Source organism: Raphanus sativus, chromosome 9 (assembly GCF_000801105.2).
Source record: "Raphanus sativus cultivar WK10039 chromosome 9, ASM80110v3, whole genome shotgun sequence".
NCBI lineage: Eukaryota > Viridiplantae > Streptophyta > Magnoliopsida > Brassicales > Brassicaceae > Raphanus > Raphanus sativus.
The window spans coordinates 18,340,598-18,360,881 of record NC_079519.1 but is presented as its reverse complement, the minus strand read 5'-3'; the positions used below and the strand labels follow the sequence as shown (position 1 = coordinate 18,360,881).

At 36.5% G+C, this 20,284-nt stretch overlaps 1 non-coding gene and 2 pseudogenes across 1 annotated transcript; 1 reads left to right on the top strand and 2 right to left on the bottom strand.

Annotated features, from left to right (window-relative positions):
* Positions 1-992: 992 nt before the first annotated feature.
* On the bottom strand, positions 993-2,269 carry LOC108830357 (F-box/kelch-repeat protein At3g27150-like; annotated as a pseudogene).
* An 8,909-nt stretch (positions 2,270-11,178) lies between these two features.
* LOC130500517 (small nucleolar RNA R71) lies at positions 11,179-11,286 on the top strand. Its single transcript, XR_008939138.1, has one exon. It is a non-coding gene; the product is annotated as a small nucleolar RNA R71 (small nucleolar RNA).
* Positions 11,287-13,778: 2,492 nt separating this feature from the next.
* Positions 13,779-15,076, bottom strand: LOC108827037 (F-box/kelch-repeat protein At3g27150-like; annotated as a pseudogene).
* Positions 15,077-20,284: the final 5,208 nt, after the last annotated feature.

Here is a 20,284-nt window from a genome sequence, read left to right as displayed (position 1 = left end):
GATTAACCTGACTCGAACCAAACTGTGCTTGGTTACTCTCGGCATAGGAAAAAATGTATTCTTTATTACAATGCAATAGATATTTATTGTTTCTTGGATAACTTTTTAGGTAGCTAACAATGTTCACTTCTACGAACAAAAACCTGATTCTCCTATAGTTTCATAGAGTTCCTTAAATTGTCTTCAAAGAAACAAAATATAGTGAAGTCAAATCGTTGATCACGGATAAATAATAAAGAATTTTGAAATTGGGGTTATCTAGTAGCTAGGTACGGAGATCAAGCCGCTAATATTACACTGATAAATAATATTATAAAAATAAAAAAATTATTCTTACTATTATTTATAGATAAATAAGCACATCTTCATAATGTTTGTTTGCTTATTTCTAATTATTGATTATTATTTGGGTTCATATAAAATATAATTCAATTGTTATATAAAAATTACCGAAACTATATTAGTATATTCTATGTTTAGTAACGCCATTATCTAACCATATAAAATAAAATAGGAATTAAAAAAATTAATACGACCATGGTTTATGGTTAAAAACCAAATAACCTACAACTCTAGTCATCCAAACCAAGCAAATAAATTTAGATTTGATTTTAATGTGTTATATAACTTTTGTAAACCATATAAAAGTTTAAATGAACAAGATTAAATGAAATTATATGGCTGTAGAGCGGAAAACACAAAACCATAAAATTCAATAAGCATTCCATAAACAACATTGATTTTTTTTTTTTATAAACAGAAGCACTTAAAATAAACGAAAAAACATTTGTATCCCAAATTCAAAACAAAAAAAAATCAGAAAACAAAAACAACATAAAACCACAACTTCACTTGTTTTGGGTCCAAACGGCCACAAACTTATTGTAAGCATAATTCAAAACAGTCAAGTTTGCCTCGGAAACAACTTTAAGCAAACATCACACAACAGTGATGAATAAACTGTGGGATCTCAGCACCACGACACCAATGTTTTAATTCTTCTCAGTGCTGCTCTTCCACGTCTGGAGATGGACAGCACAAATAGACTGCTGCTGTCCTATGCAAAGAGTGAGAAGTTCCAATAACCAGAAGTCCATCTCCCATCGATTTAAACGCAACCCCGCATCCAAAGGGAGCGTTTGATCTCACAGGGACAACACCAAGTTTCTTCCAAATATATTTTTGTTAATATCATATACACGAAGCTCGTTCAAAGATGTCTCCAGCATGTATAGATTGTTATCAACCACAACAATAAGGGGCGGAGATTGAGAAGGCATGATGAATGTCATATCTTTTAAAATGTCAGGTATCAATTCCCAAGAATTTGTGGTCTCATCATAACATTCTCCACAAGTGAGGTGTTTATCATTCTCATCTCTGCCACCGATGACATAAACTTTTCCACGCAAGAAACAGCCTGAGCTGAACTTCCTTGCTTTATGCATTCCACTAACCATAGTGCAACTTTTTGTATCAGCATTATACTTTTCTACAGTTCGCACAACATTAGGGTTCCCATTGTCATCCATTTGAATGCCTCCTGCAAAAAATGCGGTTTTTCCATGGCTTGCAGAACCGTTCATGACCCTCGGTGTGATCATCGAAGGACCTCTGAACCACTTATGATTCTCTAGCTCATAGAGAAACACCACAATTCCCTCAATTTCTTTTCCTATGACAATTAGTTGAGTACCCACACTAATTGTTTCTTTATCGCTGTGGAAAAAACAATAGTCAGAAGAAGGAACTTTAGGAAGTCTTCGGAAGGTTTTAAAATCCTTATCAAACATTTCCCAATTAGATTCAGCCCCTGAACGCAAAATCACATGGGGTTTCACAAGTCACCTTTCTTGTCTCACCCTGAAAATTTCACAACTTCTTAACAATTGCAAATTTTTCTTGTTAAGAAACTGCAGTTTCCAGTATTCGAAGCATGGAAGACGAGCAAAGATCTCGACCTCAAGCTCGTACGAAAGCTTATGATCAACATAACATGCATTATTAGATTTTAAACCTGCAAGATTCTGAAATGCTTTTATAATTTCTCCTTTTTCTTCCTCATCGGAATCAGAACAAGGTTTCACATTTAGGTCAGGTACGTGGGGTTTAACGTCAACTGTTGAAATCTTCCTCCGTTTAGATTGGCTCAAGCTTTCTTCAACTTTAAGAGCCTGATCTTCTCTTAGCATTAGCATATCTTGGTTTATTTTAGCCATCTCTTTTGACATCATTCCTGTGAATTCCAAAATAATACTATTAGTAACATCACTTAGTTGACAGAATCAGACAGAACAGTTTTACTAAATATAATTAAAAACTTAATAATCCGAACTCCCAATATTTATTTAATTAAAAAATAAATATTTTTTATGTACACTGGGAAATCAAAGAGATTCCAAATTGCATTAACTAAATGAACTCAATCATTTTCCAAAAACTAATTAATTAATGTTTTTCTAAATTTTCTTGTATTCATCAATTGATATTACACGAGATTAAAAAATTATCTCATTATTGTTAACAAAATCCAAAGCGACAATAAAGAAAACAAAAGAGAAAATAAAATTTTAAATTATGTAACACGATGAAAAGGGAAAACTACTCTTCTTAATAGATACAATTAGAAGATTTTTAAGATTATAAATTTTAACCATTTAAAAACTTATAGAATATGAAATTGATATAAATTATAATTTCAAGCATATTAAGACAAAGATAAATATATTTTATGATGTTGATATAGTATAAAAATCTGAATAACTAATAATTTTAATTATTGATTAGATTTTTATAAAAATTGCATGTGTACTTTAAAATCTCATGTTTATTGAACGCACACTTGAATCTCAGTTATATTTAGTTTATTGACAAGATAAATAGGAAATTCTGACTCTGTTCCTCAGATATATATAGTATATCTATTCTGAATTCTCTTCCATTATTATAATCTTTTTCTTAACTTTGTTTCCATAGTAATGCAACATGCTTATTCAACGTTAAATACAAGTAATAAATTCTCTAAAAATTATAATTAAACTTTAATCAGTTTGTTCAAATCTTTCACAAACATCAAAAGACTACTAGTTAGTGTCTATTTGCAGATTTGACTAAGTTTTTTAAATTGTTTCAGAATAATTATTAAGTTGAATTTTTTTGCTATCAATTAACTTACTTATTTAATTTATTGTAACATTTAAAAATATGCATGCGTTATTAAAGAACTTAATAAATAACAAAGTTAACACTTCCGAAATAAGATGATTGCATTTCAAATTAAAATATTACTTTACAGTTATCATGAAAGTCCATTTGTATATTTTTTTCTTCAATCAAGTTATATTTGTATATATAACACATACACTTTATAAACAAAACTGATTAACCTTACTCGAACCGAACTGTATTTGGTTACTCGCAGAATAGGAAAAAAATGTATTCTTTATTACAATGCAATAGATATTTATTGTTTCTCGGATAACTTTTTAGGTAGCTAACAATGTCACACTTCTATGAATAAAAACCTGATTCTCCTATAGCTTCAGAGAATTTCGTAAATAGTCTTCAAAGAAACAAAATATAGTGAAGTCAAATTGTTTCTCACGGATAAATAATAAAGAATTTTGAAATTGGGATTATTTAGTAGATAGTTATGGAGATCAAGCTGCTAATATTACACTGATAAATAATATTATAAAAATAAATACGTTATTCTTACTATTATTTATAGATGAATAAGCACATCTTCATAACGCTTGCTTGCTTATTTCTAATTATTGATTTCTATGAAAATAATCCCATTTGGGTTCATATAAAATATAATACAATTGTTATATCAAAATTACCTAAACTAAATTAGTAAATTCTATGTGTAGTAACTCCATTATCTAACCATATAAAATAAAATAGGAATTAAAAAAAAATTAATACAACCATGGTTTATGGTTAAAAACCAAATAACTGATAGTGCTCAAATTACCCAGTAGAGCTTACTCTCTCAAATAAGAGGTACAGCTGTAGTACTTAGGGATCGAATCACGAGGAGTTAGGGAACCAATTAAATAAAATCTACTAATCAATCCTAGGCAAGGTTGGTTTATATGATGGAGATAAAAAGTAACAATTCATAAACTGAGCAAGGTAGTTGCTCTAACTAACAATATGATGGGTTGTTTAAATGTGATAAAGAGTGCTAGACATAGGGTTTCTGTTCAGGAATGGAGATTATAATCTCTATAAATGCTTTAACAAGTTGCTTGCATGATACTATAGATCTCAGCCTCTTAACTCAAGTGAAGTATCACTGGTTATATTATCTAGATCTCTGGCCACACCTTTCGCATGATGACACAGAAAAAGAGTCGGTCGATATCCTTTTGATATATCGAGCGATACACCTTTCGCAGCGCCGATCGATTCACCTGTCGGGATATCGATTGACGGCTTCTAGATCTGCCTAGGGCGAGCCGAATATGACCACAAGGTCTCAAGGAGGAACTGTCGTTCTTCTCAACGGGAGACATGGAAGCTCAAATGGATAATTCAAGATAATCAAAGATCCTAGTGATCTATGTTCTAGTTAGCTAATCTAAAACAAGCATAGGGTGCAATCCATTTGATGAGTATCACAACTTAGCAATTATAGTTTGGGGCTAATCCCACAAACCTATTTGAACCCTAGATCTAACAAGTAGACTACTCAGACATAGCTAAGCAATTCATAACAATAGATAGATGAAAGAATTGCATAGATAGAATAAAGTAGAAATACAAAAGGAGATGAAAAATCTCTCCAATCTCTCAAACACAAATAAAACTCTAGTCTCTCTCTCACACTCTCTGCTTTGAGGGTTGTTAAAAGCTTGCTTCTTTTGAAGGTTGCCGTCAAAAGACACTTTGCAGGAATATTTAAGCATTTCCATTAGGTTAAAAACTCGTCAGGGGCAATCTCGTAATTTGGTGAAGTCTTGGTGAAGTAGTCGGCTAAACCATTTCGTCCTCGATATCGATCGACAACACTGGATGTGTATCGATCGATTATAATCTTCTAGTACGCGGATCTTCTCAGCTACATCGATCGACGACTCAGGATGAGTATCGATCGATTATAATCGCAATGTTGACTTCCGACTTAGTCTTGAATGGTCAACTCGGGTATATCATCTCTTGTACTCCAAAATGCTCCAAAACATCACTTTCTCACAAAATGCTTCTGAACCTGAAAACATACCTAACAGGCTAGAAAACAGATTAAATATATAATAAAATACTAGTATACCATGGTTAAAAACGGGTAAAATCCATGGTATATCAACTCCCACAGACTTACTCCTTTGCTTGTCCTCAAGCAAAAACAGTAGTCTTTGGAAAAGGTTTGAAAATAGCAGGAACTCAAAGATTAAAAATATTGAAGTCATCACTCTATGGGTTTGCAATTCATGTCTAAACATCCTAATCACAGAAGTTCATTATGCTTTATCCTAGCTTAGCAACCAAACTCATCTAGTCAACAACTTAGCAAATCTCATCTGACATTCCCCTCTACTAACCTCATTTCTTAACATAAAATAAAAGTGCAGGCTTTACCTTGGGAGTATCGATCAAAGGACACATGGATTCAACTCAAACAAGTATCTGAACACACATGTAGTCTTCTTTGATCCCTTTCTCCCCTCATCTCTCTTCTCTGAATCTCTTATTAGTTTCAATTTCAACAGGTTTCGATGCCACATAGGTCATCTAGTCCATCTCATTGACATTTGCATTGTAACTCATACATTTTTGGCAAAGTGTAGCGAATAATGGGGTTCGGTACTCCACCTATCCCTCGTTTCCACAATGTGTGATTATCCTTGAGATTTAGAATACTGGGGTCGCGGGAGACACTCCTACCCCTCTGCCTCTCAAGAAATCATTTCAATCTTTTATAACATAAACTTAGATCTCGAGACGCTGAAGAGAGAGAAGGAAGGGAACCAGAAACACACAGACTTTTTACCTTCCAGACTTGTAAGAGGATTCCGATCCAGTGATTTCCAAGCCCCAAGACAAGCAAATAGGTCAGTATTAGTATTGGAGGTCAGCTTTGGTTCCTTCAAACAATCTTAGCTAGTGAATATAGATGGCAGGTTGATCCACTTTAGCATCTTTAGTACTATCTGCAGTCAGTAATCTAGAATGGTGCTAAAGAGTGGTCAGACAATCAAATATAAATATATATCAATGTTCCTTATTTAATACTTATGCGAAAAATAATTTTGAAAAACAATTTAAATAAAAAAAACAAAATAAAAACACATATTAGTAAACTCCCCCACAGACTTAAATTACACTGTCCCAGTATAACACAGCCGGTGGTGAGGTAAAATAAATCATAAATAATAAGTATAACTAGGTAGAATGAATAAACCTGATCGACAAGGTGTCGATCGATTCGTAGTGGTATACGTCGATCGTTAGTAATGGTCGTGTGGTGTCGAGCGATATGAATGGTGAATGTCGGTCAATGGAATCATCATTCTACTTAGATCTAATAAAAACTGCAAAATAAATCCGAAAAATAAAAGCAAAAATGAAAAATAAATAAAATAAAGTAAAATAAAAGAAAACCTAATAGTGGGTTGCCTCCCACTCAGCGCTTTGTTATAGTCATTTAGCTTGACTGTGGTAGGTGAGTGACTCATGGGGTGCAGTGGGGGTTGTTGTTTGCTGGTGGGCAAACACTTCCCTCATCTTTGGACTCAGCAGCAGTGAAGCTTCTTGTGGCATCATCTGATTTTGTCCATCTAGGAGATATCTTTGCTAAATCTGCTTTGATGACTTGCAACCTTCTGACCAAATCCTCCGTGTCTAACTGATGCTGATAGAAATCAAATCTAGAATGCTCAGGTAGTTCTGCATGTTGGTCTTTTTCGTGCTGGTCTTGAATTTGTTGATTTTGGACCGCTAAGGATTCTGTATCGATCGATGCTACAACTTGTGTGTCGGTCGTTTCGCTGGGATCTCTGTCGGTCGACAAAGTTTCATCTGGGTAGATCGATTCTGAGCGTTGGCCTTGGTACGCAAGAATTCTCTGCATATTGCTTATCTCATTCTTCAAGAGACCAGTAGCTCTACAGAGGTTGGTCACTCTTCCGTTGAGGGTGTTGTCAATGTCATCACTTCGTTCTATGAGTCTCTCCTCCATAGAATTCATGGCTACGTACAGCTTATGTTTGATCTCATCAACTTCTGCTGTGGTGCATGCTCTCTTTCCTGGTGGTGGTTCGGTGTCGATCGATGTTGGTCTAGGCCTGTCGATCGATGCTTCGTTTCTGTCACGAAGATCAATATAAGCTTGAACTATTCTCATATCTCTTTCTAGTTTGTCCAGCTGTCGTGACAGTGTATCCAGGTATCGCATGATAGGTGAACTTAAAAGATCATGCTTCTCTTCGTATGCTTTCATCCTATCTTCCAGTTCTGCGAACCTTGTGTCGATCGACGATGAGTTCAGTGTGTCGATCGATGGAAAATTAGCATTCTGAGCTTGATCTTTCTTGCGAATTGATGCTAGCTCGTTCTGTAGAAGATCGATCCTCTTGCTTAACCATTCGACATTGTTGCTGAGAGGGCTGTAGACGTCTCCAATCCGTGTATTGATGTAAGCAACCTCCCATTCATCTCTTTTAGGTGATGAACATTCTGGTCGGTCCATGGATGTAGTCTTGCCGATGTCGATCGATGGTACAGGTACTCTGTCGGTCGATACTGGTGGCGTAGCCTCTTTCTCAAGCATGGTCAATATGTTTCCAAGCTCCACTCTTATCTCAGCCATATCATTCTGGAAGTCCTTGTAACTGACATCCAAAAGCTGGAAAGTGTCTTCCACCAATGTGTGCAAGTTCGCCTCAAGGTCTGCCTGAGCTCTCCATACATCAGTCACCATATCATCTATCTCCTCTCTACTGTAGGGTACTGGTGGTGGTATGTATGCATGGTAAGAGCGTGTGTGTTCTGGAAGGCGTAAGCAACATTTGTGAAAAATGGATGCTCTATCCAGAATTCTCTTTACTTGCTTCTTGGTAACTTGGATGATCTCACCATCAACTCCTCTAGCATAGCCAAACTCATCTCTGTAGACACCATATTCATCCTTAGCTTCCCATCTGAATCTCCTGGATCCATCAGTGTTGAAGGCGCGTCATCCAAACTCCAATCGTAGGTCGGGCGATCTGACTCTTGGTCTGTCGATCGATCCGGGATATCCGCCGTCGATCGATGGTGTTGAAATGATGTCGATCGATGCGGAATTCCTAGGTTGACCGAATTGTTGAGGAACTGTATCCTCCCTTGTGTTGGTGTTGCGGTTGTCCTGGATGTGAGCTAGGATGTCTGGATGGCTACGTTGCTGTGTGAACAGGTTTTCTGGTCCATTAGCAACTTGGAGGATGTCTGCTACGTCTTCTCTGGTTATGTGCAGAACTCTTCCATCCATTGCTCTTGCATAGCCATCTGTGTCCCTGAAAATTCCAAATTCATCAGGTGTTAGTGAAACGTTCCTGATATCGTAAGGTTCATGAGATCGAGGTTGAGCTCTGTTGAAGGCGTCGATCGATGGTGATGTGGTGGTGGCGATCGATGGTGCACGTCTAGCTGCACGGTTGGATCGATTGTACATGTTGTTGCAGTCCTCCATTGATGAGTTTCTGAATGCTGGAAGCTGCTGGGTAGAAGGTGAAAAGTTTTGAATTTTCGTGGCTTGAGTTGTCAACCTTTTATACCCATGTGTTGCCCTAATCGGTGAAATTCCGATTTTGTCCTTCAAGTCGTCCGGGTTAATATCGATCGATGTGATACTGGCGATGTCGATCGATGGACGATGTCGTTTTGCTGGATGAAGTAGATAATCGATCGATGGTGGGCGTTTGATGTCGATCGATGGTGGGAATCGAATTGCAAATCTGTCATTCTCCAAGTAATTTTCCCAAGCTCTCTCTTCCCAATAGTCTGCATCATGTTCTTCACTGTGGTCTCCACTGTGGGAAGAGGTGGCTATGTCTACTGCAAAACTCTCATGAAATCCGCTATCTGCCCAACTCCTTACTAAGTAATCATCTTCCTTTCGGCTGGGTGGGATGGCGAAATTAGGGTAGCAATGATCTGGTAGATCGAGTTCATCATCAGGTGGGTCTTTGTCGATCGATGATCCGTATTTGTTGTCGATCTCCTCTGTCTTGCAAGTGTCGATCGATGATGTTAAAGTGCTGTCGATCGATCCCGAGTACTCTGTCTCGTACTCGACTTCACAATAACAAACTGCTATGATACCAGTATCATCATCTTTTACCACTGATTTGGCTGGTGGTTTGCCAAGCTTGACAGGGTCGTAGTGGATCTCTGGATCTATCATAGTCAAGCACATCCTGTTGGTGTTCATGTCACATATGGCTCCTACTGTAGCCATAAATGCTCTTCCAAGTAAGAGGGAAGAGTTCTAATTTAGCTTGATGTCAAGGACATGAAAATCCACACGGACGATAGCATTACCAATATGTACCTCCAGGTCTCTGATGAAGCCACCAGAGTTTTTCTGAGTGTAATCCACGAATGTAAAGATCTCTGGTGAAGGCTCTACTTGCAGGCCTAGATGGTCTGCCATGACCTTTGGTAAGATGCTGACTGATGAACCAGTGTCACATAGTGCATGAGCAAATTCAATCCCTTTTACTACACAGGGTATTGCAAACTTCCCAGGATCACTCTTCTTCTCCAAAGTAATCCTTTTCCTCATATCCTCTCTGACATTGTCAAACCTTCTCCTAATGTCAGTTTCAGTCTCCCTTGTTTCTCTGAAGAACATCCACAATCTGCTTGTGAAGTAAACCTCCTCAAAAGGTTTCTCTGGTGGGATTCTGATAACTCTCTTAGTGAAACCATCAATCTCTTTTTCATTAGCTTCCCTCTTAAGGTTCTTAGGAATCTTCTCCTTCCTACTCCTTAACCTTCTTCCTTCAGTTCCCTCTGATATAGGTGTAGTGTCTGAAGGGTTACCAGTGATTTCTGTAGGGTTAGCTTGTGGTTTCGGTGTGGGTCTGAGTGCATTTATTCGGTTGCTGTCTATCGATGGTAGTTGCACTCAGTATGTGAGAGGTGCGTGTTGATCGATAGGTGGTGAGTAGGGTCGATCGATACGTTTCTCGTCTTTGTGTCGATCGATAAGTGGCTTGTCTCGTCGATCGATATCTTTGTAGGTGTGGGTGGGTGGGTATGGATGAGAAGCCGTGAATTTTCAGCATGTGTCAATATCCTAACCGCGTTACAATCTGCAGTCGTATCCGGAAATGACATACTCGATGTCGATCGATGTGGACTAGTTGGTGTCGATCGACACCATTGTGATCCACCGAAACTTAATGAACTTTCCACTTCATAGTCTCCTTCTTGTAGCTTCTCCTGTTTCACCACTTGCCAAAAATCATCATCTATGATAGCATTGACGTGGTGTTTCCTATTTCCTTCTCCTACTTCCTTAGAAGTTCCAATTCTCCTGATAGAGTCTTCAGTCTGGACAATCTGTGTCTTAAGTTTCTTAACTTGAGTGCAAATGGTGTCTATCCTCGTGGTCAGATTGTTGAAGACAGAATCAATCTTCCCATTGAAGTCTACTGTAAGCTTCTGCTGTCCTTCTAGAACTCTATCAATCATGGCATCAAATTTACTCTCCTGGGTGGGTGGCGGTGGGTTTTGGTAAGCTGAGTTGCCGTAGTTCCTTGTGTTGGTGAAGGGTTTCATATACTGTGAACTCTGGTTGTAGTTACTCTTCTGACCACTGCCAAAAGAGTTTCTGTTTCCACTCTGGTTTCCATATCTCTGAAATCCAGTACCTTCAATGTAGTTCACATCTTCCTCTGTATCATCTTCTCTAGCCTCTCCTTCTTCAGCTGAGAAGACTGGCTGCCCCAGAAATGCATGTAAAGCATCTATCTTGGCTCTGACTTCATTCATCTGGTCTTCCCTGATGGCTGCAACCGATTTCTTCTTGTCAGAGTCAGTGTTCTTGGTGCTGCTGCTATTGGCTAGGTTCTCAATAAGTCTCACAGCCTCTATTGGATTCCTAGTGTTGAAGTTCTCCTCACTAGCAGTATCAAGAGCCATCTGATACCTCTGTAGAAAGTGCTTAGCAGCTGCACTTCATTGAATCCATGGTGTGGACAGTCTCGCTGGAAGAACTTAAATCTGATCCACGCATCTTTAAAAGTCTCACTAGGCTTTTGCGCGAAAGTAGCGATTTTGCTCCTTAAGTCTTCAGCGCGTGCCTCATCAAATAAATTACGCAGGAAGGCGTTTTTGATGTCGGCCCAGGATGTCAGTGATCCTGTAGGTAGCTGCTTGAGCCAGTGCGAAGCTTCTCCAACCAGTGAGTATTTGAAGAGCTTGCAGAGTAGGTAGTCCTCAGGGACTCCATCCATACGAATAACAGCGATAAGATCCTCGAACCTCTCCAGATGGTCCATAGGATGCTCGTGTGATAGCCCAGAGTAAGGTATCTGAGACACATGAGAGTAGTACTGAGGCTTGAGTTCAAAGTTCGGCTTCTGAATTTCTGTAGCCTCAGCTTTAGGCTCAAGGATTATGTTTCCCTGTGCATCTAGCTTCTGACCTGTTGCATTACGCAGATGACCATCTTGGTCGTACAGGTTTCCATTCTCGCCCTGCGTGAGAATAACAATCGCGACCATGCTTCGCGGAGTAGTGTCGATCGATATACGGTTAGAAGTATCGAACGATGTGGATCGGCGAACGGTATCGGTCGACGGTTCTGTCTGAGTGTCGGTCGACTGTTGAACGTGAGTATCAGTCGACCGATCGATGCAGAGCGTAGGTCTTTGCGGATTGAACGTTCCAAGTGTGCAGGATCTTCTGAGAATAATAGTTGATTTTCCCTGTTGCTTCTGGTACTGCTGGGCATGTACCTGAAAAGACAAGAAAAAAATTAATTAGAAAGGGGGTAAAAAGAAAAACCTAAGATTAATAAGATTAAATCTAATGGCGATCAAAGCTCCCCGGCAACGGCGCCAAATTTGATAGTGCTCAAATTACCCAGTAGAGCTTACTCTCTCAAATAAGAGGTACAACTGTAGTACTTAGGGATCGAATCACGAGGAGCTAGGGAACCAATTAAATAAAATCTACTAATCAATCCTAGGCAAGGTTGGTTTATATGATGGAGATAAAAAGTAACAATTCCTAAAATGAGCAAGGTAGTTGCTCTAACTAACAATATGATGGGTTGTTTAAATGTGATAAAGAGTGCTAGACATAGGGTTTCTATTCAGGAATGGAGATTATAATCTCTATAAATGCTTTAACAAGTTGCTTGCATGATACTATAGATCTCAGCCGCTTAACTCAAGTGAAGTATCACTGGTTAAATTATCTAGATCTCTGGCCACACCTTTCGCATGATGACACATAAAAATAGTCGGTCGATATCCTTTTGAGATATCAAGCGATACACCTTTCGCAGCGCCGATCAATTCACCTGTTGGGATATCGATCGACGGCTTCTAGATCTGCCTAGGCGCGAGCCAAATATGACCACAAGGTCTCAAGGAGGAACTGCCGTTCTTCTCAACGGGAGACAGGCAAGCTCAAATGGATAATTCAAGATAATCAAAGATCCTAGTGATCTATGTTCTAGTTAGCTAATTTAAAACAAGCATAGGGTGCAATCCATTTGATGAGTATCACAACTTAGCAATTATAGTTTGGGGCTAATCCCACAAACCTATTTGAACCCTAGATCTAACAAGTAGACTACTCAGACATAGCTAAGCAATTCATAACAATAGATAGATGAAAGAATTGCATAGATAGAATAAAGTAGAAATACAAAAGGAGATGAGAAATCTCTCCAATCTCTCAACACAAATAAAAATCTAGTCTCTCTCTCACACTCTCTGATTTGAGGGTTGTTAAAAGCTTGCTTCTTTCGAAGGTTGCCGTCAAAAGACACTTTGCAGGAATATTTAAGCATTTCCATTAGGTTAAAAACTTGTCAGGGGCAATCTCGTAATTTGGTGAAGTCTTGGTGAAGTAGTCGGCTAAACCATTTCGTCCTCGATATCGATCGACAACACTGGATGTGTATCGATCGATTATAATCTTCTAGTACGCGGATCTTCTCAGCTACATCGATCGACGACTCAGGATGAGTATCGATCGATTATAACCGCAATGTTGACTTCCGACTTAGTCTTGAATGGTCAACTCGGGTATATCATCTCTTGTACTCCAAAATGCTCCAAAAACATCACTTTCTCATAAAATGCTCCTGAACCTGAAAACATACCTAACATGCTAGAAAACAGATTAAATATATAATAAAATACTAGTATACCATGGTTAAAAACGGATAAAATCCATGGTATATCAATAACCTAAAAACTCTAGTCATCCAAACCAAGCAAATAAATTTAGATTTGATTTTAATGTGTTACATAATTTTGTAAACCTATAAACTTTGGAAAAACAAACTGAAACCATATAAAAGTTTAACTGAACATGATTAAGTGAAATTACATGGCTGCAGAGCGGAAAACACAAAACCATAAAATTCAATAAGCATTCCATAAAAAACATTGATCTTTTTTTTTTGAATAAACAGAAGCACTTAAAATAAACGAAAAAACAACCTTTGTATCCCACATTCAAAACAAAAGAATCAAAAAACACAAACAACATAAAACTTGTTGTAAGCATAATTCAAAACAGCCAAGTTTTCCTCGAAAACAACTTTAAGCAAACATCAGACAACAGTTATGAATGAATTGTGGGATTTCAGCACCATCACACCAGTGTTTTAGTTCTTCCCAGTGCTGCTCTTCCACGTCTGGAGACGGACAGCATGAATAGACTGCTGCCGTCCTATGCAAGAGTGAGAAGTTCCAATAACCAGAAGTATATCTCCCATCGATTTAAACGCAACCCCCCAACCAAAAGCAGCGTTTGCTCTCACAGGGACAACACCAAGTTTCTTCCAAACATTTTTGTTAATATCATATACACGAAGCTCGTTCAAAGATGTCTCCAGCATGTATAGATTGTTATCATCCAAAGCAATAAGGGGCGGAGATTGAGAAGGCATGATGAATTTCATGTATTTTAAAATGTCAGGTATTGATTCCCAAGAATTTGTGGTCTCATCATAACTTTCTCCACAAGTGAGGTGTTTATTATTCTCATCTCTGCCACCGATGACATAAAATTTTCCACGCAAGAAACATCCTGAGCTGAACTTTCTTGCTTTATGCATTCCACTAACCATAGTCCAACTTTTTGTATCAGCATTATACTTTTCTACAGTTCGCACAACATTAGGGTTCCTATTGTCATCCATTTGAATGACTCCTGCAAAAATGCGGTTTTCCATGGCTTGCAGAACCGTACATGACCCTCGGTTTGATCATCGAAGGACCTTTGAACCGCTTGATTCTCTAGCTCATAGTGAAACACCATAATTCCCTCAACTTCTTTTCCTATGATAATTAGTTGAGTACCCCCACTAATTGTTTCTTTATCACTGTAGAAAAAGCAATAGTGAGAAGAAAGAACTTTAAGAAGTCTTCGAAAGGTTTTAAAATCCTTATCAAACATTTCACAATTAGATTCAGCCCCCTGAATGCAAAATCACATGGGGTTTCACAAGTCCCCTTTCTTGTCTCACCCTGAAAATTTCACAACTTCTTAACAATAGCTAATTTTTCTTGTTAAGAAACTGCAGTTTCCAGTATTCGAAGCATGGAAGACGAGCAAAGATCTCGACCTCAAGCTCGTACGAAAGCTTATGATCAACATAACATGCATCATGAGATTTTAAACCTGAAAGATTCTAAAATGCTTTTGTAATTTCTCCTTTTTCTTCCTCATCGGAATCAGAACAAGGTTTCACATTCAGGTCAGGTACATGGGGTTTAACGCCAACTGTTGAAATCTTCCTCCGTTTATATTGGCTCAAGCTTTCTCCAACTTTAGGAGCCTAATCTTCTCTTAGCATTAGCATATCTTGGTTTATTTTAGCCATCTCTTTAGACATCATTCCTTTGAATTCCAAAATAATACTAGTAGTAACATCACTTATTTGAAAGAATCAGACATAACAATTTTACTAAATATAATTACAAACTTAATAATCAGAACTCCCAATTTTTATTTAATAAAACCATAAATAGTTTTTATGTACACTGGGAAAACAAAGAGATTCAAAATTGCATTAACTAAATTAAACTCAATCATTTTCCAAAAACTAATTAATTAATGTTTTTCTAAATTTTCATGTATTCATCAATTGATATTACACGAGATTAAAAAATTATCTCATTATTTTTTTAAAAATCGAAAGAGACTATAAACAAAACAAAAGAGAAATTAAAATTTTAAATTATGTAACACGATGAAAAGGGAAAACTACTCTTCTGAATATATACAATTAGATAATTTCTACGATTATAAATTTAACCATTTAAAAACTTATAGAATATGAAATTTATATAAATTATAATTTCAAGCATATTAGGACAAAGATAAATATATTTTTGATGTTGATATAGTATAAAAATCTGAATAACTAATAATTTAATTAGTGATTAGATTTTTATAAAAATTGCATGTGTACCTTAAAAGCTTATGTTTATTGAACGCACACTTGAATCTCAGTTATATTTAGTTTATTGAATATATAAATAGGAAATTCTCACTCTGTTCCTCAGATATATATTATATATCTATTATGAATTCTCTTCCATAATTATAATCTTTTGCTTAATTTTCTTTCCATAGTAATGCTATATGCTTATTCAACGTTCTACCATAAATACAAGTTATAAATTCTCTAAAAATTTGTAATTCGACTTTAATCATTTTTTTCAAATCTTTCACACACAATAAAAGACTACTAATTAGTAACTTTTTGCAGGTTTGACTAAGTTTTTCTTAATTGTTTCAGAATTATTAAGTTGAATATTTTTTTGCTATCAATTAACTTACTTATTTTAATTCATTGTAACTTTTAAAAATATGTATGCATTATTAAAAAACTTAATAAATAACAAAGTTAACACTTCCGAAATAAGATGATTGCATTTCAAATTAAAAGATTACTTTACAGGTATCATGAAAGTCCATTTGTATTTTTTTTTTCTCAGATCAAGTTCTATTTGTATATATAACACATACAATTTATAAACAAAACTAATTAACCTGACTCGAACCGAATTGTATTTGGTTACTATCATAATAGGAAAAATGTATTATTTATTACAATGCAATAGATATTTATTGTTTCTCGGATAACTTTTTAGGTAGCTAACAATGTTCACTTGTATGAACAAAAACCTGATTCTCCTATAGCTTCAGAGAGTTCCTTAAATCATCTTCAAAGAAACAAAATATAGTGAAGACAAATCGTTGATCACGGATAAATAATAAAGAATTTTGAAATTGGGATTATCTAGTAGCTAGTACGGACATCAAGCCACTAGTATTACACTGATAAATAATATTATAAAAATAAAAACGTTATTCTTACTATTATTTATAGATAAATAAGCACTTTTTCATATCGTTTGCTTGCTTATTTCTAATTATTGATAACTCAATTATTTTGCCACTCCTCTATGAAAATAATACAATTTGGGTTCATATAAAATATAATACAATTGTTGTATCAAAATTACCAAAACTAAATTAGTATATTCTATGTTTAGTAACTCCATTATCTAACCATATAAAATAAAATAGGAATTAAAAAAAAAAATACAACCATGGTTTATGGTTAAAAACCAAATAACCTATAAACAGTCTTTCTCCCATTTAAGTAAACCGATCAAACTAGTAAGTATCGAATTAAAACCCGATCAATCTGATATTCAAATAGTACTCGATCCAACTCTTTAGTAAGTTGTTGGGTCAAGTTCTATTTGGATATCAGGTCAATAGGATTTTAATTTCAGTTTGATACCAACTGGTTTGATAGGTTTAACTGGTTTGATACCAGTTTAGATACCATTTTAGTTTCACAACTAGTAAAACCAAGCTAAACTTTGGGAAATTGCCAAAAATAGCATTTTCATGGTATCACCTTTTATGTTTACACTAACTACTTTTACCCTCATTTTTAATGAAGGGTAAAAGACATTTATAATTCTAGGGTGGGGTAGGGTTTAGGGTTTAGGGTTTAGAGTAGGTTTAACTAAAACCTAAACCCTAAACCCTAAAATATTTTTTTTGTTTTCGAATTAGGGTTTAGGGTATAGAGTTGAGGGTTTAGGGTATAAAACCTAAACCCGAAACTCTAAACCCTACAAATAAAAAAATATTTTTGTTTTTTCGAATTTGGGTTTAAGGTTTAGGACTTAGGGTTTAGGGTTTAGGGTTCAAATTTCAAAAATATAGTTTAGGGTTTGGAGTTGTGGGTTTAGGGTTTAGGGCTTAGGGTTTAGGGTTCAGGGTTAAGGGTTCAAATTTCAAAAAATATAGAGTTTAGGTTTAGAGTTGAGGGTTTGAATTTCAAAAAATATAGAGTTTAGGATTTAGTATTTAGGGTTTAAATTTAGGGTTTAGGTTTAGAGTTAATGTTTTAGGGTTTAGAATTGATGTTTTAGGATTAGAGAGAGGTAGATGATGCTGTAGATAAGGTAAGGTTAGTTTAGTCTTTTACAGATTAATGAATATAGTATTTTTGAAAATATTTTTTAATTGATGGTAAAATTGATTAGTGGTATCCAAAAAAATGTAAAAGTGAAATTTTCTCCAAAACTTATGTCTGTGTGGTTTCGGGTTTTGATCTTTGAAAATGGAAGTAAATAAGTTCATGTACTTAAAATGTGTGCTACTAAGTTCATATGCTTAAATATGTGCAATTAAAAAAAGCCATTACCGATGCAAAATGACTAAAGAGCAATAACAGTTCCTCCAATCAATAATAGGCAAAATGCATCAAAAACGAATGTAAACAAAACTGAAAATAGATGGTTCAACAAGCGCAACCACCCCCTCTTGGCTCGTTCTCGGTAACTTCTTCTGCTATGCCTTGGAAGTATCTGCAACATACGGAATATGGATTTTAAGGGTAAACAAATAAATCTCACTCAGATACGATGTCAATAAAGTTCTTCTGCCTTTTTACTTTTAAACGTCCTAATTCAGATTTAGATTGAGATTCTGCACTATTCAGTCTCTCTCGTCTTTAGGGATTAGGGAAATTTAAAACACTTGTAAAGAAATCTTAAATGAGCCGAGCTCTCACATACGTGTCCTGATCATGCTCGTTGGCAAGAGCGGTCTGGGCAATGGTAAGGACTTCCTCATCAACATTGTAGTCCTATTTTGCTGAAGTCTTGGAATAAGGTATGTTTCCATTTGAAGCACACCAGTCATCCGCTTTCTTCTCTGAGACCTGTAAGTTATATAGAGAGGATGAAAACCAGACCCCGAGTAGAATATGTTTTTTCAAAACGATTGGGACTTCTTCTTACCACTCTACTGCGCCCTCCATCTATGTCAACCTTGTTTCCAAGCACTATAAACGGAAATTTATTTGGATCCGATGGACTAGCCTTGGCAGGACGAGAAGATAAATTGTTACAATTATTGGGAAATAATGATCTTTCAAAGATATAAAGCATGTGAATCATCTTGTTTTGTATATAAAAAGCATAGTGAGAGTAAGGAACCTGTTTAAGAAACTCCTGGTGCCAGTTATCGAGGGACTCAAAGGACTTGGCAATGTTGTACATCATAAACAAGGGCACAACAATCAGCGCCTCTGTAGAAGACAGCACCAAGACTCGGGAACCTCTCTTGTCCCGCAGTATCCCATATATTTTTACAATAAAACACTTTTTAATTAAATGGATGTAAATCTTAAAAAAAGAGTCACCACCTGTAGAGTAACAAGCTTATCCCCAATCTGAAGCTCTTTGGTGACGAAATCAGCACCAGTTGTCGCTTTGTACTGCAGACTAAACTTGTTATGCACATATCTTACAAAAAAATCACCCACGTTAAAAGAAATACAAATATATGATTGAATCAAACTCAGAATAACACTTGTCAAAATCTTCTTTTTTTTTTTTTAAATGAATGTTAAATTTTATTCATCAAAAAAACCTTTGTACAAACTAGTGCATACTGATTACTTGTGCAACAAGCAAAATAGAAACAAACAACTCAAAAGAGAAAAACCTATTTTCTTACTCTACTCCAAGCTTCCCATTCCCTCTCAAATTTGACCATGAGACACAAGTCAAATTTGGAAGTGCTAAGAGATTCTCCTCATTAAAACCCACATTAGAGAAAACCCAAATGTGACAAAACTCTAATGGGGAAAAAGAGTAAGAATCCCTTAGCTAGGGGACAAGACATCAACTCTTCGTCCTACTTCAAACAGTTAGATAAACCCTCAAACTCTACTATCTCCAAAGAGAAATCTCAGCCACGAGTGCTGAACCACAACTGAATGGTATCCTCCATCCCCTTCACTCCCTTCTGTCTCAACAAGCTCAATTTATTTCTTACTCCCTTATCCACCAGCTTCTTTAACACTATCACCGGGTTCAATCTTTCTCCATGCTTGACTCTGTTTCTTTCACACCACAGAGAATACATGGCAGCATGAAAAGCGTAACGAAAACAGAATCTATTTCTTCTCTCCATTGCTCCAGCAGTAGCAATACTTACTATATCCAAAAAAGAGTTTGTGAACGAGCTACCCATAATCCCCTTAGCAAGACTCTCCCATAATTGAAGAGAATAGGAGCACTCAAAACGGAGCATTAGCATTCTTGCACAAAACGCAAGTAGTGTCTACTCCTCTATTCCAACGAGCAATCCTATCCATTGTGGACAACCTGTTCAAGCAAGCTAACCACATCATGAACGCATACTTAGGAGTAGCTTGAGAGAACCAGATACACTTCGCCCATTCCCTTTTCTCCTGCACTGCCCGAATAAGCTTCCAAGTCTCACTCGTCGAAAAATCCTGTTTAAACCCCGCCTCCCTCTTCCATTGACAGATATCCTCCGTAGCTTCACCAATCTTTTCTCTTAGCCTATCCAAATCCTCCTCAATGTTGTTTAAAATCATAACTCGATGCTTCCTCCTTCTTCGATAACACAGAACAGCTTCCTCTACTGATGCTTCTCTTCGAATTCCCATATCAATAAATCCTCTTGTACCCAATAGATCAAAGAGGACCCCTTTATCACTCCAGTTATCAAACCAGAAAGATGTGTGACGTCCATT